At 46.3% G+C, this 17,840-nt stretch overlaps 2 pseudogenes; both read right to left on the reverse strand.

Annotated features, from left to right (window-relative positions):
* Nucleotides 1-1,040: 1,040 nt before the first annotated feature.
* LOC136480341 (disease resistance protein Pik-2-like) lies at nt 1,041-3,045 on the reverse strand (annotated as a pseudogene).
* A 12,765-nt stretch (nt 3,046-15,810) lies between these two features.
* On the reverse strand, nt 15,811-16,580 carry LOC136480342 (callose synthase 10-like; annotated as a pseudogene).
* Nucleotides 16,581-17,840: the final 1,260 nt, after the last annotated feature.

The following is a 17,840-nucleotide window of genomic DNA, read 5'->3' on the forward strand; positions in this document are numbered from 1 at the left end:
AAGACGAAGAAAAAGATAGGGAAAGGAGAGGTGGGGTCGATATGTGGGCCTCACATGTCAACTCCATGTAAGCACTCAATCAACGTGTCATGTCGCCGTATGGAGTGGTTCTGAGCCCATTTGAACCAATGCTAACGCCTAGCACAAGTTCGGGAACCTAAAAATTAAAAAATGAGAGTTGGGGATCTAGGTGACACCATTTCCTAAGTTTAGGGACCACTAGTATATTTTAGTCTTTGGGCCCTGTGTGGATACAAAGTATTTTTAAAGTTTTATATAAATTCCATAGTTTTGTGAAATAATTTAGTTGTAGGGTGCCACGAAGTGTTTGGACACAACAAACTTTATAGTTTTGGAAACCATAGTATTGTTAAAACTGTAATCTTTTAAGAAAATTTTAAAATTGCATCACTCTAAATTTGTTATTTCTAAAACATGGTTTTGCACGTTTTTAGGTTCTAAAATTGTAGTTTCTTGATACCACGATTTCTTAGTACATCACATCGAAACATGGCCTTAGTTATGGACTGCCGGTAGCTCACACTTTTTAGTTGTGTGGCATCTTCTAATAATGCATCCATTGAGCACGCGTAAATCACACTGTTGACAAATTTGTCTGGCCTAATGTCCATGTCGTCACTGAATAAGTTAAATAAAAAAAACAAATCTAGCAGGATATGTTTCATACAGAAACACAACGTTTGATGAAGACTTAAAAGAAAAACAGGATCATGTCTTCTTCCAATATTTTCTATGATGAGGTTAGTCATCCCTCTGCTCTCAACTTATGTATTTGAGATGATTGCTACTCAATGTCGTGCTCAGAGATGGAAGGTAGAATGTAGAGGAGGAAGGCAATTTCTCCGCACACAATAAACAAAAGAATTCAGGGAGCCTAGTGTCACGGGGGCACACAAGTTTTAACTGCTAGCTGAGATTAGTCATCTCAAATATATGTTTTAAAGCAATCATCAACCACAGTTTTAAAGAGAACTCGACCGAATCAAGTAAACAAACATAATCATATGACGAAGCTGTAGCTAGAAGAGTGACCACTCATATCTCACTTGAACTTCGAATTGATTGGAAATGCTGCGCTTCCTATTCTCTTCCTTTAGATTTTCCAGTGCAAGTTTCAGTGCGCTGTTGCTTATCTGACCACTTAACTGCACCTCTTTAAGGTTTGTCAAGTGCTGAATCCCAACAATTTGCTCACTGCCAGTTCAAACCTCTCAAGCTTTGGCATCGATCCTTTCTCAAATTGGTAGAGTGCGGGAATTCCTGCACCTAGCACTTTCAGTTCCGTGAGCGCAGGAAAGGATTGGGTAGCGTGTACTACCAGCATTTCTCCTGTATAAGAATTTTGATCCAAGGTGATCCTCTTCAGGTTGGGCAACTTACTCAGTATTTCAAACAGTGGGTCACCATCAAGAAGGAAGGCCCAAGCTACGACAAACTCTACAAGGTAAGTTAGTAACCCAACCCAGTCAGGCAATCCAAATCCAGAAAGAGGCCACCACAGATCCTTAGGTATCGGAGGAGCCGTGGCGGCGAGCGCAGGTGATGTAGAAAGTTCATTACCGCCCGGTGCCAACCAATGTCACCAAAGTTGAGGCATCGGAAGGAGTATAGCGTGCCCACAGAATCGATAAGCGTTCCATGGACATCCTGGTTAATGACATATCTTCTGTCGACATAGATGGACAGCTCTAGCAATTGCTCTAGCTCAGATATCTCTTCAGCAACCTTCTTGCATTGGCAAACCTCTTGTTTGATTTGACAACCACTTTATTCACCTTGCTTAGTGCCTTCATTTTTTTAACGCCTGGGGAACTGTAGGCTCTCAAGTTCCTCTAGCTCTGTCACAGTTTTCGGTAGATCATTAAGGTACGTCATGCGTGCATCAAGTGTCTGCAAATGCACCAGCTTACCAACTTCACGAGGGAGTTCATTGATATCAGTACCCTTCAAGTTCAAGAACCTTAGAAGGTACATCTGGCAGATATAGCCCATATGTTTTTTTTCGAGGCCCATGCAGTCTTCAAGGTCAAGTATCCCGAGCAGGGTGAACTCACCAAGCCGATCAAGCAGCTTATGCCGATCAAGCTCAAACATACTCAGTGATCTGATATGCTGTACACTCATCCCCATGATAGCATTCTTCCTGCCATGCCCTGCTGCCACCTTTCGGGATGCCGATTCTTTGGCAACCTCTCCACCATGAACTGAGAGGCGGCGAATCCTATCATAGCACATCCCCTCAAACTGCCCAACTATCAGGCTAACGAAGTTAGACTCTAGAGATTTGGAAACCAGCACCTCAAGCATCACGTCATGCACCCGGCATGTCTCCACCCTCCCATCATAGTAGTTGGCTATATCAGCGGCCCGATCAATCATGCTTCTACTCACCAGCTCATTGAAATAGGATTCAGCTACTTCCATTAGTGTCAGCCCCCTATCCTCAGCAACCAATCCTTCAGCAATCCATCTACTCAACAACCGATCTTTAACGATCACATAATCCTCTGGGAAAATGCTAAGATACATCATGCAACCCTTTAGATGGTGAGGCAGGTGGTCATAGCTCAGTGTCAATATCTGTCTCATCCCCTTCAGCGTTGGGTGGCTCTGCATCTGTGATCCAATTGATTTGAGAATTGTATTCCACATATCTTTGTTTTCAGGTGATTTGTAGTTTGCCAAAAGGCTGGCAATGGTTATAATTGCCAATGGCAGCCCACCACACCTTTTTAAGTTTTTCTCCATAGTACTTTTCAACTCCTTGGGGCAACAATCACTCATAGAGCCAAATGCTCTGTTCAGAAACAGCTTCTCGTAGTCCGCTGGATTCAGAGCTTCGATATAATAGATGTAACCACTAGCATCGCTGCGTGCCTTTGCAATAGTATCTATCCGAGTGGTCACAATGACTCTGCTGCCGCAGCTATTGTCTGGCAACTTTGGCCAGATCGCATCCCAGGCTGCTACGGTCCATACATCAACGATCACAATGAGGTACCTAGATTCAACATGGTTAAACATGTTAGCATTATTACAAAGACATGTTGGTTGCAAAAGGGTCTTGCACTGAAATTATGTATTCAAACTTCTTGAATTTTGTGCACAAGATCCAAAATGTGATCCTGAGGAACCTCCGATGGAGAGCCCGCGAGAATGAAACCGGAGGTGGTGTAAAGCTGAAACACCCCTGGCTACGGTGCGTGATTATTTTGAATACATCCTACGGCTTTTATTAACGATGATGATTAGAGTCTATCAAATTAAAGGTTAGATGTTTCTTATTATTTAGAGAATTATTTGGGATTTATCTTTTTTTAGCACGTCTGGTGAGAATTAACATAACCATCAACACACTGATGAGTTTACGTTCAAAACCTTGGGGCAGTCCACTGTTTCCACCACGTGTATCGCCTCAATCTGAGGATGTTAGGGTAACTCGAGTGTAGCATTCGGACTGCAGGCAGCAACATTTGATGATTGTTTGGTGGCACCAAAGTGTGTAGGCCCACAGGCGACTAAAGAAACGCTGGGCCTGTTCGCTGCAGATTTAAGCGGCTGTAGTTGCAGTTTTTTAATCATGCTACAGTACTCGATATAGGAATAAACGAGTTGCAGGCAGCTGCAGCGGCTGCGGCTTAAAGCGGCAGCAAACAAGCCCGTTTTTCTCTCCTTATTGGCCTTTTCCTCCGTGCATGACCGTGAGGCCGAGAAGCTTCCGCTGATTCCCAATCTAGCCATCTCCCTCGTGGCCAAATGTTCTATCAATTTCTCTCCCGTCCCAAATCAGCCATGGATCCATTCTGAAATATCACGGCTACTTCATCCTCACGCTAGGCTGCCACGGTAACCGTCTTGCATGAGCTACCTATCGGTTTTCTTCTTTGACCACAGCATGCACAATGCATCGACTGTTCAGACTACAAGAGGATGTCGTATCGTTGGCTTCCACTTTCGGCTGTTTCTTTAGTCTCAACGTCTATGGCGATCACCAGTGATTACGAGGGATGTTACATTATATCATGACTATGAAACAGTTAGTTGGGATTCAAATACCATGTAACGGCATGACCCTCCTTTTATTGTTGGCTAATCTGAGTAGATGTCTTGTTTGTTGACTCTGAGTTACACTAGTTTCAATTTGTGATCAGTATGTGTGCTGACCATACTCTGTTCTTTGTCAGTGTGTCTCAAGATCCTTCTGTTGAGCCCACACTGTCGATTCAAGAGCATATTGGTACCCCTAGGACAAATACCGTAGTGATCCCGGCCTCGCAGCCTGCCCCAGACGCGCTGTTGGGTGATCAAGACGAGGCAGAGGTGGAAAAGGAGATCCTCCCGCCGCCCTACGACCAACGACAGTCCCAGATGCCGGTGGTGACGGGTGGCGGAGCTGATAGGGATGAACAGGAACCAGAAGCCGCGTTGGAGCCAGTGACGAGGTAGAGTACCCAGCTGGCTTCTAGCAGCCAATATACCGCGGCCATCCTCGCGGGAAGTCAGATCCCGGTAGTCGAGGCGGGTATGACGCTGGGTGAGGCGAGGAGTTTATGACGCTGGGTGAGGCGAGGAGTTGCATCAAGCAAGTGTTGGGCCTTCGTAGATGATCTGGACTTCACCTGAAGTCAGTGGCGGATCTTAAGGGGGCTGCCGGGGCTACAGCCCCCCTAAGCTGCCTTAATCCTTCATTAATTACTGTAGCTTAGTGTGAATTCACCTTTAATTTTTAGCTTTAGTCCTAAATCTTCTTTGTTCAGCCCCTCTTTTGTCCCAATCATAGATCCGCCACTGCCTGAAGTTGCCCTTTTCTGTGACCCTGTACAGACTTCAATATAAATGTTAGTAATTAAATAAATAATGAAAGACTTATCTTTGGTCGCAATGGACGCGAGTCTTCCCAAAATTTGTCTTTGAACCGAGTCTCTTGGACTTGTGTAGTCGGCTCACCGAGTAGAAAGCTTTAGCCAACTGAAGTCTCTCTGGAATTAGTCATCCAAGTAGGGGACGTAGTCAACCGCATCGCTATAGACTTGGTCGTCATGTAGGACTAGTCGGTCCGTATATTTCTTAGTCTTTGAAGTAGGGGACTTTTAGCTGACCGCATCTCTTCAGACTTAGCCGTCGTGTAGGACTAGTCAATCCCGCATACTTGTAGTCTTTGAAGTAGGGGACTTTTAGTGGACCGCATCTCTACAGACTTAGTCATCGTGTAGGACTAGTCGATCCCGCATACTTGTAGTCGCAGCTAGGTGAGGATCCAGACATACCAGCCTGAGTTCGATAGGAAGTAGCGCGCTGGCTATGTGTCAATAGGGTTGCGACTTATCCTCGTGGCAGAGACAAGAAGTAGTGGCGAGGCTATGTGTCTCGTTTGTCAGAAAGCAGGAAGTAGCAGCGGGGCTATATGTCCTGAAGGCAGGGACAACATCCTGTTGTATGTCGAGTAATAGAAATCAACGGCCGAAGCCATTGTATGTTCTCAGAGTTGGCAAAGACAACGTCCTTGCTGCATGCCAAGTATCAAGAATCAACGGCAGAGCCGTTGTATGATAGTAGAGTAAGCAGCGACAGCGTCCTGCTGTGTGCTGAGTAGCTGGAGTCAACGGCGGAGCCATTGTATGCTAGTAGAGTAGGCAGGGATAGCATCCCGTGATGATCCCAGCCTCGCAGCCTTCCGCATATGCGCCGTCGGGTGATCAAGGCGAGGCAGGAGTGGACGGCCGCCCAGCAACCAAGAACAATCCCAAGTGCAGGCACTGATGGGTGGCGAAGCTGGCAACGATGTGCGGGGATCAGCAGCTGCCTAATTTGGTATTGGACCACGGTTGTTCGATGGCTTAGGAGCTGACTCGGAGAACCTGGTCATGTCCGAGTAAGACTCGAGCGGTAATCGAATTGATCTTGGACCGCGGTTGTCCGATGGCTCAGAAGCTGACTCGAAGAACCTGGTCGTGCCCAAGTTGGACTCAAGCGGTAGTCGGACTGGTCATGGACTGTAGTTGTCCGATGGCCCAAAAGCTGACTTGGAGAACCTGGTCGAGCCCGAGTTGGACTTGACCGGTAGTCGGACTGGTCTTGGACCGCGGTTGTCCGATGGCTCAGAAGCCAGCTCGGAGAACCTGGTCATGCCGAGTTGGACTTGAGCGCTAGTCGGACTGGTCTTGGACCACGGTCGTCCGAAGGCTCAGAAGCTGACTCAGAGAACCTGGTCGTGCCTGAGTTCTACCGTGGACAACAACGAGTGTCGTCGATGCGGGATCGACTAGTCGATGACGAACTCTAAGCTGTCAATGAGTACTGACGAGTTGACAATGCGAGCCACAGTATGCTGACCGTGGGGCGCCATGGGACGACGAGTCGACGGTGTGGGATGGCGACGAGGGCCAACGCAGGACAGCAGCGAGGGCTGATGCAGCTGGGCTCCTACCAATTTTTATGTAGACATATGTAGATATCTAGAGATATACACGTGTATAATGAAATATAAAATGTGACTTAGCATGTTCGATTGGAGTCGTCACCGGATCATGAAAGCATAGTCGGAGAGCTGCTGGCACAGAACTCGGTATTCGTGGTGCCAGAGTAGATTTCTGTGGTAGATGCCTGTTCAAGGGCTAAGAACGTGATGCCGACTTGACATGGTAGTTGTCCCATCATGGCGGCTACTCGGGACGGATCAGATGAGTTCCCGATTTGCCGGATTCCTGGCCAGTGCACAATCTTCCATTCTGATGTGGCCGTGAGCACCAGGCTTTGTTGGGCGCCTATCATAGGGATTTCTTCTTGATCCTCCCCTAAGATCACAGTGGATAGCCACTACTACAGGAATGGTTTCTAGGGGCGGCTGGTTGTAGAGGAGGCTCGGCCAGCCGTCCCTACGATACCGTCTCTATAAATCATGTATTTGTAGGGGCGGTTCCTAGACCGCCCTTACATATCGATTTATAAAGGCGGCTGGTGTTATCGGCCGCCCCTACGATTTGTAGGGGCGGCTGTAGTACCAGCCGCCCCTATAATACCTGTTTGTAGGGGTGGTTCAGTTTAGAACCGCCCCTACAGTACATTTTCCAAAAAAAAATCAAATTTACAATTCAAAATCGACCTATATATATATATATATATATATATATATATATATATATATATATATATATATATATATATAATTCAAATCTGACCACAAGCACAAGATCATTATATAAACTACCATTAGCAATTTCATATACATGAAGTAAGATCTGACTAAAGTATTTTACATTATCTCATAGCTGACAGACAGGGAATTAGTGTACAGTATCCATTTAAACAAGAAACACAACCAAAACAAGATCCACTAAATATCTGACTAAATTACCATAAGGAAATTCCACTAAAGTAGTTGGCTTAGCTCTCAACCAATATATCTTGCATTGCTCATTCAAAGATTTCACAAGCTCCTCAAGATCTTACTGTATCTTATTAGCCCGCTCCTATAAAAAGAGGACAAAGGAGATCAAGATAGTGAATATGTAACACTTCGCGGCAACTTTGCCATTGATAAGACAAGACATTTGTAAATTGAAATAAGGAATATCATAGCATTGTGGTAATGCTCCGAGACACATGATTCCCACGAATAGAAAACATGGATCCAACGATATGAGAAACAATATGTCAACTCAATGTGATGCTAGGAAAAAGAAAAATGTTAGGAAAGAAGCCACCACCAGCCCCATACACACAGGTAAGGCTAATAGTAAGGCAGAGTGGTGGCTTCCTCTACCTAATATGCCGAGTACTAAGCAATGTTGATAGCATCCGATGGCTTGAGGTCAAAACTAATAGTGTCTTGGTCATTCCCCATCTGGTGTCATGCTGCAATGCTTTTTTCAGACCAATGCATTAAAAAGGACAGTATATGTGATATAATTTCCTTGGGAGTGCAGTTACCTTTGCAAGATATAGTCGAGAATAGTAAGCATCATGGACCATTTTTGTACTTTCATCTTAACTGTACTTTCCATATGTCCATATGGGCAGCTGCAAACAGAACATAAGACCATAGTTAAATATCATTGGGATACAAATACAAAATACAGTGTAAGTGTAGTTGACAAGATTGAAATCATGAAAAACATAAAGATTTGCAACCTACCTGAACTAGATATTCAGGCTACGCACTCACATTGTCACATATCTGCAGCTACTTGGAGGCAACACGGACATTATATTCCTTGCCAGGATGATAGAATTCAGCAACGCCCTAATCTATCAGCCCGAGTTTCCGAAGCTCATAATCTATCATAACATTGTGGGGCTTCACATCTTGGTGCATAATACCTTGTGAATGGCAATAATCTAATGCCTGTATCGAGAAAACTAAAATAGTTAGGCAAGTCAAATTCACTATAGGTTCCTTGATAATTAGTTGATGACTACATGTTCCTTGTATATATTTTAAATCTAAATCTAAATGCTAATAAGACAAGTCCAGATTGTAATGATATGTTCATAGGCACACAAATTAAGAAATGAATTATCAATCACAAAAGCTGCATAAAAGTGCTGTCAAATTAAGACAGAGAATTTATAGCTTAAGAGAAAATCAAGAAAATGTCACCTTGGATATTCTAAATGCTGTTCAGTAAACCATTCAAAGCACCAACAGAAATCGTGCAGCTATTGCCATCCACATTGACACTTAGACAAACACAACCCTAGGACATTAAAAAGAATTAACTCAGACTTAAATATGTGCACAGACCTCTCTAATTAGTGTCAACTGGTTGACTTAGGACCTACATGCCCATATTTTTTTTACAAATCATCATCCACATCATTGTTGGTCACACATCAAAGTCAGTGAAAAAAATCTAATAATAGAACCACTAGTCAACTGGTTGACTTAAAACTCACATGCCCCCATTCATATTGGTATACTATACAATTTTTCATATGTGGCTGTACTAAAAATCCATGGTGTATACAACATGCATCTCTTCTCATGGTTTTATAAGAGATAACAGAGACTTAATTAATGTGATAAATTTCAAGTATAACCATAATAATTGTCTTTCTTTTTTTCTAGATTCCCAATTAGTGATTACAGGACGCTAAGAATTTTAAATGGTGGATTAAAAACACATTCCTTGGTACTAACTGATTCATGTCAACAGAACCAACATGTCTTTCCTCACGAAAATGAGCACATTATTATGGCAGTCTCATGAATAAAAGCTATCTTTTGGAAATAGCAGCCAACACAGGGGGTAGACGGTACATGGACTTCTTAATATTGCAATGAGGATCCAAGAGTAGTGGATAGTAAAAGAATCAAACAGGAAGAGAAATACATGTTAAATAGTACATCTAATGGAGTTATCTTAGGCATGTCTCATCTAAAACCAGTGTACTCCTTTCACTAATGCAGATGAATTTTACATTATATATAAATAGAATAGCCTAACATGCAGAAAAAATTACCTGTGCTTTGAATTGGCAATGCCTGATAGGATCCCTTCTTCTGAATCAACGGATTGGGTATCCTATATACACGAAAATATCAACAGATGCACCATATATTAGATCTAGTACAAAAATCGACCAGGAACTGTAAGGTAAAAAAAACCTTGCAGATTCCCCCACCGCAGCAGCAACAGGAGACCTAACCGGCCATGGATCTAGCCGCTCCTGCCTGAGTGGACATGGATCTAGCTGTAGAGTGGACATCGATCCCGCCTAAGTGGACATGGATCTAACTGCAAGTTGGAGGAGTGGGTTCAAATCGCAACCACGTGGAGCAGCGACACTCGGAGGACCTTTTAATCCTCATCGTTGCCCGCACCACCCCTTGCGCCCTCGCCATGGCTCCCGGCGACGACTTGTGAGTGCCTCCGGCACCAGCGGTGGTGGAGGAAGACGAGGTACCCACGTCCTCAGACGTGGGCGGCTCGACAATGGGCATGACATGAGCGGTGGCGACATGAGCAACAAATCCGAGGAGGACGCCATGACGCAGTGGAAGCCCCACCTCCCCACCCTTCTAGATCTAGATCTAAGAGGGGAATGGAGGGGGTTGTGGCCTCACCGGTGGAGGGGTGGTGGCCGTGCCTGTAGAGGAGGGGATGGTGGCCGCAACGGTGGAAGAGGAAGGGGCGGTGGCGTCATCGGAGGAAGAGAGGAGGGTGAGGCAACGGGAGATGGATGGGGCGGTGGCGTTGGAGAAGGAGAGGACAGGGGGCGAGGGATAGACCAAGGGGGTGGAGGCAGATGCGGACCTGAGTTGCGAAGTCCACGGGCATGACATTTGTAGGGGTGGCTCGTATTACCGGTCGCCCCTACTATGCCATTTGTAGGGGCGGCTGCTGTGCTAGAGCCCGTGCACGCCACTGTAGGGGCTGCTCCAATGCCAGCCGCCTCTAAAAAAAGTCCCATTGCTACAAACTGTTTTTCACGTAGTGAGCACGACCTTGGATACCTCCCTTTAATAGACAGAAGTGGTATTCCTAAGCCCGAGTGGGAGTCAGGCTATGTGGGGACCATGGTTGCTCGATGGCTTAGGAGCCGACTCAGAGAACCTGGTCATGTCCGAGTAGGACTCGAACTGCATGGGGTCTTTCTGAGTCCAAGTAGGATCAAAAAACGAAAATTCACCGAAATCCATGATGAGGTTCTCCAGTGCGTCTTGTCGTGAAGTAGGAGAAACATGGTTGCTAGGACCCTCCATGAGGCGACATTGGAGCTTGTCAGAGTCATCCGTCGTGAAGGTCCATGAATTAAAGGTGAAAGTCGATACCGCCGAGAATGTCGTGCTGATGTTGAGGTCCATCGAGCTCTCAATCGTGATTTCACCGAAAGCCCCTACCTGGCGTGCTAGCTGTCAGTGTCTGATGACTGGGAACATGTTATGGGGGTACTCAGAATGGTGTTTGGTGGGCTTCGACGAAGGGCGAACTCAATGGTGAACGCAAAGACAACAATTTATACTAGTTCAGGCCGCTTAAACAGTGTAACACCCTACATCTAGTTAGGTGTGTTGCCTCTCGTTGGATTGTTGTGTATCATGATGATGTTGTTGTATATGAGGATGTGTTCCCTGTTGTTTGTTATCATGTCGTACAAGGCGATGCTCTTGCTTGTCTTTATATAGTCCAAAGAGTAGGAGCATAATCTAGTCCTAGTCGGTTACAACAGAAGAGTTCTAGTCCTGTTATAGAGATAGACTTTCCTATAATCCGACTAGGTCGGTACTTCATATCTTCGAGTACACGCCACCTTGTCTCATGTCCTCAAGTAGACCGTGGGCCGGCTCAAGCCCATAGCGGGTAGGCACCCCTTTGGGGAACCCCTAGGATCCAGGTCCGTTAGCCCCCAAGTCCCGATCGATGGCGACTTTGCCGCCTCTGGCTCTTCCTTCTGATATCGAAGACACCCTCGGGCTGTCGAACCATCCCTTTTTTTGCTAGTGCGTGCGCGCGAGCGCACCAGATGGGTGTAGCCTCCGAGCCCCCCGGCTGATTCAGAGAGTCAGCTGAGTGGTTAGTCGGACTATTGCATCCTTAACCCGGGGACTTAACATACCCTTATGTTAGACTCTTGTCAGTCGGGGGGGGGGGGGGGGGGGGGGGGTTAGTCAGAATATTGTCTCCTGGGTCATGCTTGGGATGGCTATGAGGGGATTTCCTTGATCTCAACTTATAGACTGGCTGAAGGGGGTTGAGTCCTATTAGTCTTTTGGTCAGATGTCCATCTGAGGATGTGAGGGTTGCCTTCATGACTTCTTGGCCAGGTAACACCTTCGGTGAGCTTCAAACCAGTAAAGCCTGAGCGAGGGTCTGGCCAATCCTTCGGGGGACTGCTGGCTCTGGGCCACTATGAGGCGCCCTGCTTGCCCAGCCTGCCGTGGATTGGGTGACTTGGCTCGGTGCCAGTTTTATCGCTCGGTGACCCACCCCCGTCGACGGGTTCGATAACAGGCTTCCTGGGCTCAAGTTGCACGGTGCGACGGTCGGGGCACTCCGTGTGCCCGGGATAAAGATTGCTAGTGGGTCCCTCGTGTAATGCCCATTACTTTTGATCCCCTGGTTCTGGAGCGGCCACGCGCCATCCATAGGCTGGCCTTCAAACTTCCAAAAATGTGGACCTGAGGAGCCCCTGGGCCCTTCGTGGGGCCGGTTCGTCGGCGGGTGGTGAAGTCTTTTGATATTTCTCAGTCATCGTGCTAGCAGAGAGAGTTAATGCGAGTGGTGTACTGTGGTCTACGTGGGGTGAACCGCCGTGCCATGCAGCGATGATCCGAGGGGTGAGCAGCCGCGGCATTTCGAAAGCGTGGAGGATTTGAGAGGGCCATATGACCCCATGATTCCTACATAGGTGTGTGCATAAGTTGTGTTAGCAAACTGTTGCAGTCAAGCCGTCATGTCGTGTCCCATCGCATTGACGGGATGCACCAAAGTCGAAACGCTAACCCGTGCGGACGTCCGCCGGAGTGTCTACTCTGGGGTGGGCCCGTCCGGGGGCCAGTATATCGCGAGCCACACGGGGTGCGCCTCCACCTAGTATGCCACCGCCATGACGCACGACCGTGCACGATATCATGGGGCGTGGGTGCCCACGGTCCCCCAAACTATAAAAATAGAGAGGAAATGGCGACAGGGGAGGTTACCTACTGCCTTAAGCGAGCATCCTCCTTCCATCTCCAGAGCCTCTGCTGCCATCTCAGAGCTTTTGCCCTCCACCCTACTACGCCCTTTGCGCTGCGGATTCCTTCACTGAGAACCATGATGGAGTGGATTTCATCATCCTTCACCAAGAGGAAGCTTGAGGAGATGCAGAAGGGGGCGCTGATCCCAGTGGCCGCCGTGGCAATGAGGTGGTGAGTCCCCTAGAGGCTGAGATCGCATCCTTCTCCCGCTTCCATGACTACAGGTTTGACCTGCGGGCACATCCTTTTCTCTGGGGGCTGCTCTACTTCTACGGGCTCTGCCTCCATGACCTGACCCCAAAGGGCATCCTCCACCTTTTGGTCTTTATAATGCTTTGCGAGGGTTTCCTGGAGGTTTTCCCTCACTTCGGATGAGGGGTGCCCTGCTCCAGGTCCGTCCTGAAGTGGCAGGGTGCTACCTGGACCTCGGCTACGAGCATGGTTGGGACGCCAGGTTGGGCTGGCAGAAGGAATGGTTCTACCTTCCCAACATGCTCTAGAACTACCTCGTTACTCTCCTAAAAGGCTGGGTGGCGTGCCACCGCCGTCATGGTCGAGCTTCCCTCCCGCGGCGGAGCGCGAGGACCTTGCGGCGATGCTGGTGGTGATCGACTGCTTGTGGGTGCGGGCCCTGATGGGGCCGAACGTCATTCATACCTTCGTGAGCCGTCGGGTGCTCCCATTGAAGTAGAGGAAGCACCCCTAGTGGATGTTCAAGGGTATGGAGGATAATACGATCGAATCCGACATCTTCATCTCCCTGGGGCTGAATGCGCTAGACAGCGGTGAAGGCAGTGGCGGAGGCACAGGGTATGCCATGTATGCACTAGCATACCCTGTGGCACCGGTGACTATACTATTATATATACGTATTGCATTTGAATTTGTAAAAAGAAAAGAAAAAACTTACTTGGAATGGATCACGCCACCACTAAAGGCCCACTTGAGGCGCCCCACATGGCCCACGCAGCAAAGAGGCGCTAGTTACCTCACGAATGGATCACGCCAGTGACCAGTCGCAACACAACGCAGTTAGGTGTAACTTTACCCTAAACTAATCACGATCGGAGGCCACGGACGGACGGAGCGAGACCACACGGTCACAGCGCCGGCGCCACCGGACAAGCAGACACCCTGACGGCCTGACGCCTGAGTACGTCACACTTTCCCAGTTCTCCTGATCTAATCTCTATGCTATTTGCTAACATTACAAATAATAAATTGTTTAATTATTTAGAATCATGTTTTTTAATATTTGTGCAGTTATGAAGAGAAACTCGGATATTGCATCTCTTTTTCAGAAGCATGAAGCAAAGAAGGTGGCGGTTGCTTCTGCTACTACTTCTAATCACATAGGTGCTTTAAGTTTCTTTTGCATCAAGGGGGGGTTGGTGTTTCGTGGACATAATGAAAGTGAAGAATCTGGCAACAGAGGGAACTTCATTGAACTTCTAAAGTTTCTTGCTGGAAATTGTGAAGAAGTGAACAAGTATGATTTGGACAATGCTCTAGGTAACTGTACCTTAACTAGCCCAAACTATGCTCCAAATATGTTTGACGAGATTAATATGGAGTTGTTGTCTTGTATGTCGGCCTTCAATCCTTCCAATTCTTTTTCTTCTTTTGATGCACAGAAGCTATATAGACTAGCTGAGTTCTACCCAAAGGAGTTCTCAAATAATAATTTGCTCAAACTTGAATTGCAGCTACATAATTATATTGATGACATGAGACATGATGATAGATTCAAAGGCCTAGATAATATTGTTGATCTCTCAGTTAAGCTTGTTGAAACAAAGAGGCACAAAGTGTATGATATGGTTTATGAGGTTCTCAAATTGGTATTGCTTCTACCCGTGGCAACAGCAAGTGTTGAAAGGGTATTTTCTGCAATGGTTCAACTGAAAACAAAGTTACGAAATAAGATGAGAGAGAGTCTTTTGGATGATTGTCTAGTCACTTTCATTGAGCGGAATATTTTCTTTGAAGTTGATGAATATAATATAATCAAGACTTTTATGTCTCTTCGAAAACAACGAATAAAATAGTCATAAAATAGCATTGTAAGTCTCGGTACTCTTTTATGCCTATATTTCAATTATCAGTTTGGCTTTTTGTTTATTTATATTGTATTTAGTGGATGGTTTCAACTTAATCTATGAATTTAAGCCTTATCATGTTACTTAGTGCATATATACCGAATCATGTTGTCAGTTTTACAATTATTACCGAATTGCTAAAAATAAATTTACTAAATTGGATATGATTTTTTTAACAGCATACCCTAAACTAAAATCCTAGATTGGCCACTGGTGAAGGGGAGGCCTAGGAGGCCCTCGACAATGATCACCTCCCCCGTTCGATAGCCCTCTTTGTTGGGATGGTCTCGGACCCGCCCACTCTACCATGGAAGGTGGAGTGCGTGCCCTTGGCGATGACAGCGCCCCTTGCACCAGGGGTTCAGGACCCAGGGCCCTTGTCTGTAGCCATGGGTACTTTGATTGTCCCACGGAGTGTCCTAGGGCTAGAGCTCCCAGCGAAGGCAGGTGCCACCCGTTCCGCGCTCGGCTGCTCCATTCATACAGGTAAGTGTCTTCACGGTCCCTCAATTTGTGCCATCAATTCTGCCTTCCACCCCTCTCATCCTAAGCCCTATTTCAGTCGCAGTGTGCAGGGCCTTCTCATGTGGGGCGTCGCCTTGGCACAGGTCCCTCCAATACCGATTTTGGCCCACTACGTAGGAAACGTTTTTTAGGGGTGGCTCATAACCCTCTGTAGGGGCGGTTTTGCCAGCCGCCCCTACGAAAGGGTGGCTACAAATCGCTGATTTGTAGGGGCGATTGGTACTGTAGCCGCCTCTACAAATAGATTTGTAGGGGCGGCTGATAACACGAGCCGCCTCTGCAAATCGATTTGTAGGGGCAGCTACAGTACCAACCGCCTCTACAGTAATTTTACAATTCAAATTCGACCATATATATATATATAATTCAAATCTGACCAGAACATATATAATTCAAATCTGACCACAAGCACAAGAGCATTATATAAACTACCATTACAAGTCCAATTCACAAGACTATATATAATCCATCTCAAATCTCCAATTAGTAGACATGCTGATATATCAAGACAACCGCAGGAAATCATAGAATTGGCAGCTGCCAGGATGAGGGAGATCTCCAGGCCACGACTAAACGCTTGATTGAAAAGGAAACGTGACTGGAATGTTGACACAAAGGGGAACCACGAGAAGAAGACGATGGGCACAAAGATGATGGCGCCCATTCCTGCATCGTACATCCTTGCAATCTCACGGACTGAATCCCATAGCCCAAGGGCTTTCACTACCCTCTTCCATGCGACGGCCAGCTGTCATGACAAAGAAAATTTTGGTGAGGCATGTGGCACCAGGCAAGTTACCGGCCATTAACTTGGCACTTGTAATATTCCAAATTTGCTTTAATTAAGTAGCAGATTGATATAATGCAAGTATTTCTCAAACAAAATAAGGATGTTGTACTTACACATAAGACACACCAGCCAGTTGCTATAAAAGCAAGTGCACTTGCAAATAAATCAACGACAGTGAACGATGTGAGCACGATAAGAAGGGCAATTCCTGCAATTATCCCAATAGCAAGGATGCCCTACAGAAACCGAACAAAAGTCGGCAAGGCTGTCGACTTCTTCGGAGTTGCAGTAAAAAGTTGAAAGACAACAGGACAAAGCTTAGCTTAGAGTTCATCCATATATAATTTTAAACATGCAGCATTTGAATGTTCAAAGAATTAACATGATAAACCTTGAAAAGAAGAACCATAACAACGAGTACAATCCATGAGAAGCCATAAACATGCACAGTGACAGAAGGCATTAGATAGACAGCACAAACAAAACTCGGATGGTGATAGGATCCCAAGTTAAATATAACATCCAAATGGTTGGTTATTAATGTTTTTATGTTGCTTAAATTGAACATTTAAGTTACAAATATCTACTTCAAGACCAAAATCCATAATAAAATTACTTGGAAAAAATGAGGTATAATAACATCATTCAACAAGGAAAAATCATACATTGTATTTCACACTATAAAAGAAATATAAGAATGTTTTGTGTTACACATTGTTGATAAACAGGGTTGGATTCTTTTAGGGCCTGGAAAAGGTGAAGTTCAAGGATTCCTACAACGATCAGGGCTTGAACTGGTCATGGGAATACCACTTGGACACCGACGAGATGTCTTTCATCGGAACATAAACTGGCCTTATGGTGATTGGATGCTTCTTTCGAAGTTCCCATTCAGGCACGTCCTCATCTTCTTATGCATCACCTTCTTTAGGAGGCACTCGTTGTTCATGTATCGACTATGCTTATTGAGAAGACTATGTCATCTCATCATGCACTTGCTCGGTACGAGCTAGAGAAGGTTGTGGCATCTCATCAGGCACATGCTCGCTAGGAGGCGGGGAAGAATGTGGCATCTCAGGAATGTAGTGGTCATGAGACGGTGAAAATATCTCCCCGGCCTCAACAACTCGCTCCAAATTTTGGAGAGGGGGATACGGCGAAGAAGCAGTCAATATAATGTCCTATTTGTGCCAGAGGATGAACTGCCCAATAACGTCTCTGGGTAACACCAGCCCCTCGGGAGTTGCGTAGTCTATCCTCCATTGCATGAACTTGGGCTTCACAATATGCACCTTGACCCTAGTGTAGTCCGGTAGTATCTTATTATCATGTTGTAAGCCACCGGGAGGATGTGCCACACCCGTTGCCACCTCCATCACAGTGTTTTGCCGGCTGCTGAGAAACACCAAGGTGCAACTAGTTGGTTCCCATATGTGATCGATGGGGGTTGTGGCTGCAGTGGAACCTTGGCTGCTAGGAACTTTCGGAGGGCTGCCAACTAATGCCAGTTCTTCCGGCGGCGGCACTAATATCCGTGGCTCCGTAGACAGTCCTTGCTCCTCCAGCGCCTTCGCAACTAGAGCCTTCACTTGGAGCTCAAGATTTGTCTCCCGGTCTCTGCCATGTTTCTTGTACATGTGCCTGTCCTCTTCGAATCCTTGCTTCTAGGTCGTCCTTTTCCCTAGCCCCCTGGTGCGGCCTGTGTGCTCCTTGTTTCTCAAGC

This window comes from Miscanthus floridulus, chromosome 9 (genome assembly GCF_019320115.1).
Source record: "Miscanthus floridulus cultivar M001 chromosome 9, ASM1932011v1, whole genome shotgun sequence".
NCBI lineage: Eukaryota > Viridiplantae > Streptophyta > Magnoliopsida > Poales > Poaceae > Miscanthus > Miscanthus floridulus.